This window comes from Cebus imitator, unplaced genomic scaffold (assembly GCF_001604975.1).
Source record: "Cebus imitator isolate Cc_AM_T3 unplaced genomic scaffold, Cebus_imitator-1.0 Scaffold67, whole genome shotgun sequence".
Lineage (NCBI taxonomy): Eukaryota > Metazoa > Chordata > Mammalia > Primates > Cebidae > Cebus > Cebus imitator.
The window spans coordinates 3,270,668-3,277,567 of NW_016107382.1; the positions used below are offsets into that span (position 1 = coordinate 3,270,668).

A 6,900-nucleotide genomic window follows, 5' to 3' on the forward strand; every position below is an offset into this window, starting at 1 on the left:
AATTTTGCAAAGCCCTTTCAATAGCATATTAACTTATCCTAATAATATTCTATTAAATGAATAAATCCTTATATAGAGATCAGTAATCTCTCTCTCTCTCTCCTTCTGTCTCTCACACACACACACAGTCACACACACACATTTTATGATCTACCCAGAGCAGTTTATAATTATAGTTTTATTATAAAGTTCCATTTGACGAGTCATGTACTCTGTTGTATTCAAATCTGTGTTATGAGTCATGTGGTAACAAAGGTCTTCCCTAGTTATATTTATAATTAAAGTTTCCCTTATAAGTCCTTTTTTCCAACACATTGATCATTTTTGTGATATTTGAACCATTTCGACATTCCTACTCATTAGATGAATTCAACAGTCTCACAATGCTTTGAATATTTCTTTATATTTTTTCCACAAATACTGAAAAATCTCTGGTTTTGTTTTCCTTTATTACCCCTTTCCTGCTTGCATTTGATATCATTTTGTTAGACTGTGCATTGATTTCTATAATTATAAATTCTTGCCTTACATCATGGGTTCTACATCTTTCACTGTACCTTGAAATCTATTTTTTAAATTCTGGAAACAAAAGACATTAACATTGTACTTAATCTATTGACTATAAAGTTGTTATGGATTTAACTCAAATTACCCTATGAGGAGGATTCATGTCCCAACACAGTTATTGAATCTTTGTATGTAGAGTGATATCAAATATCTTGTTTAAGATGGTTAATTCCCCCTTGCTGATGAGGAAAACAGAAATATTTTGTTATCAGCTGTCACTTACTGAGCAGCTGGGCTGCCTTGGTAAAAGTCTGAGAAGAGTTATTTGGAGTGAGCAAATACAGTGACATAGAAATTCTATTTTCTGAGGAACCCTAAGTGCTCTTAGGCGATGCTCTTCTTCATGAGACACTGAAAACATCTGGCCTTTCCATCTTTCATCCCATATTCCTTTTCAGGTTCTAGGACTTATTTAGGGAGGTACATCAGCTTTTTTGTCACTTGCTTCTTCAGCATTCTTTGTACTTTCCATGCTGGTGGATCCTTTCTGCCTTGTTAATTGCCTCAGACTAATAAAGTAAACTGAAGTCTTATTTTCTCAACGAACAACGGGTAAGCATTAACTGAAATCTCATGAACATCTGTATTTAATTTTTCTAGGAAAGCAGGCATGTAGCCTCTGTTTCCCATCACTAAGCTATCAGTGCCTGACACAGCGTCTGACTGTGTGATGTCCACACACGTTTGTTAAACACTTCACGTGGTAATAATAGTCACAGGTAAAACAGTCTCCTAGAGTTTTAAAAATATTAGTTCTTTTGACTCATATGCATAGACATATTATTGTTCCATATAATAAAACAAGATGTTCTTATTAATAAAGTTCTCTACATTCTCGTTTATAAAATCTCTCTTATCTTTCCCTCGGCAATACAATTTTATGAACTGCTAGTCTTTTTGTTTTTTCACATCTGCTTACTGATTCAAACTCCAAGTTTCAGTTTTCTCATCAACAAAGTGGTGACCAAATAAGAAGCAATCTTTTCCTCACAGTGTAGTTATAAGGATTAAATGCAGCAAATTATTCAAGAGTCGATTTACTCAAAAATGCCTACCAGATATTCCCAAAGCTCAATAAATATCAATTGCCTTTTTCTCTTCCTCTTTTTGTTCTGACTGGAAAACAAAATATCATCTGCAGTATTTCAGTGAGAAAAGATGAGATTCTCCATTTACACAAAGGCTTTTTCTACCTTAGAAAGTAAGCAAATTAAAAGAGCAGTGCTAAACACAAATACCAGTTGTATAGGTGACGGAGAGCTGAAATCTGTTCAAAAAATCATGAGAGAATCTAAAGCTTAACAAAGAGGAGTTTAATTGGAAACTGTAGTACCTCCATCTGCTCCAACATCTTTTATTGAGTCCTGATTATTATTGCCTGTGGCAGATCAGCTTTAGACTACTCTGAATAAAGAGAAATGTGATACTAATTGTTACATTTGAACTCTTACCAGATTAGAAATTGCGCAGCTATGCATACGCCATATAATAGATTTCAGGTTCCTTTTTTTCTGTTTTCAGGAGATTATTCTACCTGGGATGTTTTAGCGTATTATTTAAAAATAAATTTTGCAGAAGATAATCCATTCCCTAAGACTTTGTGTCAGGTGAAAGAAAGAACACAGCCACACCAGTCTAGTACAAGCAAGAAGCAGCTAGCATCCACCTTCCTAAATGTAGGGCCAACCCAATCTGCAGGTCAATTACAGAATGGAAAATATTGTCTTTGTTTAGGAAAAGTACCACTTTACATGAAAAAAAAAAAAAAGCAATCTCTGTCTTTGGAAGAACTGATGCAATTCAGAGGAAGTAGAAGCTGAACCAACACTTAGAATGTAACAGGCTTGGCACAAAACTCTACTAGTAGGAACTGTTGTTCATAGTTAACAGAAAAATGGGCTCGTGGAAGTTAAATGGAAGTCACGCAGCTAGCAAGTAAATAAACAAGGATTCAATAACTTAGCAGGGTATTTTTTTCTGCCTTTCAAACATGTATGATTCTACTCCTCCTCCCTGTTTTATGAGCAAAGGACTCCGAGGATTGTTCCAAGGATCAAATTAATAATGTATTAAGTTAAGGAAATATGCTTTAAAAGCTGAAGGATGGAGGTGTCTGGTAAACACACAGACACACCCTGACCCAGTTTTTCCACAAGAAAATGGAATGTTGTGAAAATAAAATTGGATGAAATTCTAAGAGTCCTTTAGAAAGTTAAACTACTGTAACTTTTTTTCTTGTTGTTGTTGTTGTTGTTGAAATGGAGTCTCGCACTATCACCTAGGCTGGAGTGCAGTGATATGACCTCTGCTCACTGCAACCCCAGCCTCTTGGATTCAAGTGATTCTTCTGCCTCAGCCTCCCAAGTAGCTGGGATTATAGGCATGCGCCACCATGTCCAGCTAATTTTTGTATTTTTAATAGAGACAGGGTTTTGCATTGTTGAACAGGCTGGTCTTGAACTCAGGCGATCCACCCACCTTGGCCTACCAAAGTGCTGTTATTACAGCATGAGCCACCGTAAAGTATCTTAATTGCATTTATGTTATTTATAGTATAGAAGCAGAAAGCCATTTGCCTCTAGACCCTTCTTTCTTCCCCCCTACTTTTCCTCCTCACTTCTTTTTCACCTCTCTCCTATCACATATTGCCACATGTGAAGAGAGCTAAGTCCTTAAAACAAATTTTCAAGAAAATAAAAATAGAAGGTGAAAAGGAGAATGCATAAAAACTTCAGGGAGGAAGAAAATTGTATTCATGGCTAACGGCAGCATTCTCAGAATTATTTCAGAATTACAATTACGTCCTTATTTATTTTATTTATAAGCTCCTTAAGGGCAGAGATGTTATCTTAAGGCTCTTTGTATTCCCAGCAAGTAGCACAGAAAATAAACTTAATAAATGTTTACTGTTGATAGACAATACATGCACACAGAGAGAGAGACAAAGAGAGAGGAATGATAATTAATGTATAGAGAATTCCTTCGCTGCAAGAATTTTGTTTCACCCCTCTTGCATTAGTCTATTCTCATGCCGCTAATAAGGACATACCTGAGACTGGGTAATGTATACAGGAAAGGATTGCTTGAGCCCAGGATTACAAGACTGCAGTGAGCCATGATCATGCCACTGCACTCCAACCTCGGCAACAGAGTGAGATCCCCAACTCAAAAATTTTTACAGGTCAATTTGAGGAAAATTGTATCTATAAATATTAAATCTTCTGATACATAAACATGTATATCTTTGTATTTATTTAGATTTTCTTTAAAATATTTTTGGCCACGTTTTATAGTCTCGGTAGAAATACCTGGCATGTCTTTTAAATTTTTTGGTATTTAATGTTTTGGATACTGTATTAGTCCATTTACATACTGCTATAAAGAACTGCCCAAGACCAGATAATTTATAAAGGAAAGAGGTTTAATTGACTCACAGTTCAGTATGGCCAGGAGGCCTCAGGAAGCTTCAATCATGGCAAAAGGGAAGCAAACATGTCCTTCAGATGACAGAAGTGCCAAGCGAGGAGGGGAAAGTGCCTTTAAAAAATCAGGTCTCATGAGGACTCACTCACTATCACAAGAACAGTAGCATAGGGGTAGCCTATGCTACCATGATTCAATTACCGTGTCCCTCCCACAACACATGGGGATTATGGGAACTACAATTCAAGATGAGATTTGGGTGGGGAAACAGCCAAACCACACCACCTCCTGAGGTTACTAAAACAAGTATGATGAGTTTCAAATGCAGATTACAAGTTTTATATTTTAACTGGGAAAGCAAAAAGAATTAAAATTCTAATTAAGTGGCCAGTAGGTAGGGAGAAACCAGAAAATTACAATGTAAACAAAGGCAAGGGAAAAAATTGTTTTAGGAAGAGAAAGGATAGCATCAGTTTCTACAGTGAGGTCAATTATAATATGTAAGGAAGTGTCCAAAGGATTAAACAACAAGGAGCACATTGATAAACCCATCAGAAGAAGAAAATTGATTCAGTCTTCTAACTTCTTCTAACTATAATTTTGTTTATTGAAAGAACATCTCAAATGTCTAAATTATCTCATGCTGATTTATATGAAAAAACAATTGGTAATAATGAATGTATTCATCCATTTGTACAATTTGAGCACTTGCTTGGACAGTGGGGAGAAATAGTAGATAAATATTGTGAATGTATAGGACCACTCATCTACTTTATCATTTTTCTCAAACTTTGGTTCGCATCAAAATCAGCTTGAGAGGCTTTTGGAAAATACATTTAGAAACCACATAATTTTTATTTGAGTTTAGCCCAAAACTGAGTGAATCTGAATCATCTGCTATAGGACCAAAGTATCTATATTTTTATAAACTTCCAAGATAATTTTAATGCACATCAGTGTTTTAAACCACTAACATTATTTCTCTAATAGCCATATTGTAAAGGTATATTTGTGGTTTCCATTTCTATTTCAGAAAGACAGAAAACTCAAATAACCTAAAAATTCTCAAGCTCTAACACCAAGAAATGCTGGGTCAAATATAATACAATTCTGGATAAAATGTAAAAATGAAAAAGACCTTGCTTCTTGTGGTAACAATGAGAAAAACCTAGACCAAGGAAAAGTTATAATTTTGATGTCACCAAGGAAAACTAGATGCTTCAAGGAAGACTTGGCAAACTGGCATTTGTACATACTGAATTCTGCCATACCTAGGAACAGGTATCTGGTTTAGCTATGGCAAATGAAAGTGAGAGGTGCTAAAGATGGACAGATTTCATGGAAAATAGGAGAGGTCAGAATTATCTTGAATGATCGTGTGAATGAAATGTAGCATAAAAAATGCACAAGCATGAAACAAATTGCTGGGCTAATAATTCTCTCCTCCAACAATACCCTCAAATTTTACAACAAAGCTGCAGTAAAGGAGGATCTGAAAACACAATCCTGTGCATTTTCAAAATGACTGGATTTTTGAGTCCTAAAAGTGATCAATCCAAAGAATAACTAACATATTGAAAAGTGCAGCCAATTCACTCCCAACTCAAATATTTACAAGGTAAAAGTGGATTGAATTCAATATAATTATAGCTGTGGCTTAGCCTTAACACAATATGTTAAGGACAATAAATGATGAGGACCTCATTCTAATCACATAACCTAGGAAAGGGATTTTATTCTCTGGACTTCAGAACAAGCAATATGTTCTTCAATCTCAGCTCTTGAGTGAATGATATTTGTCATAAGAATCTTAAAAAGTGAAAGACAGAAAATTTACATCTAAGTAACAAAGATCTACTGATACAAGTAGAAAACAAATAGTAAGATGATAGACTTATACCAAAATTATACCATAACTATGTCAAAAGTTATTAGGAAAAAATTCCAAAACTAAATACTGTTTATATGAGACATGCCTAAAATGTCTCATATAAACAGTATTCAGTTTTACACATTTAGATTTATAGATACTAATAGATTAAAAAGAAGGAAAGAGATACTAAGGCAAACAAACCACTTTGGCAGCACATATACTAAAAATTAAAATGATAAAGAGATGATTTGCATAGTTCCTGTGAGTGGATGACATGCAAATTTGTAAAGCATTCCATATTTTTAATTACCACTAGACCACCCCTGTAAGAAGTGCTTGAGTCCTGTACCTGAAAGCAAAGAAGAATATCTACTATCTTGAAAACACACAAAACACACTTGAAGAAGATGGCAGATAGGAGGCAGGGCTAATGTGCATATCCCATTTGTCTAAGACAGAAAAAAAGAGACAAAGAAGGTCATTATTTAATGACAAAGGTATCAATTCAGTGAAAGGATACGACAATTATAAAACATATATTCACTCAACACAAGACCATCCAGATATATAAAGTAAATTTTCTTAGTGCTAAAGAGAGAGATAGATCCTACTAAAACAACAGTTGAGAACTTCAACATTTAGACAAAAGTATCAACGAAGAAACATTGGATTTAAACTGCACTTTAGACCAAATGGACCTAAAATACATTTATAGAAAATTTCATCTATCAGCTGCAGAATACACATTTTTATCATCAGCATATGGAACATTCTCCAAGATAGACCATATGTTAGGTTACAAAGCAAATCTCAACAAATTTTTAACAACTGAAAGCATATCAAGTCTATTCAAATCACAAAATGTAGAAAAACTAGAAATCAACAAGAAACTTTGTAAACTGCACAGATAATGGAAATTATACAACATGCTCCTGAGCACTGGGTCAAAAAATGAATAATAAATTTTTAAAATTTCTTGACACAAGTGAAAATGGAAAAACAATATACTGAAACTTATGGGTTATAGCAATAGTAGT

At 34.5% G+C, this 6,900-nt stretch overlaps 1 non-coding gene across 1 annotated transcript; it reads left to right on the plus strand.

Annotated features, from left to right (window-relative positions):
• The first annotated feature begins 6,063 nt into the window (after positions 1–6,063).
• Positions 6,064–6,167, plus strand: LOC119471631. Its single transcript, XR_005200692.1, has one exon. It is a non-coding gene; the product is annotated as a U6 spliceosomal RNA (small nuclear RNA).
• The last annotated feature ends 733 nt before the right edge of the window (positions 6,168–6,900 follow it).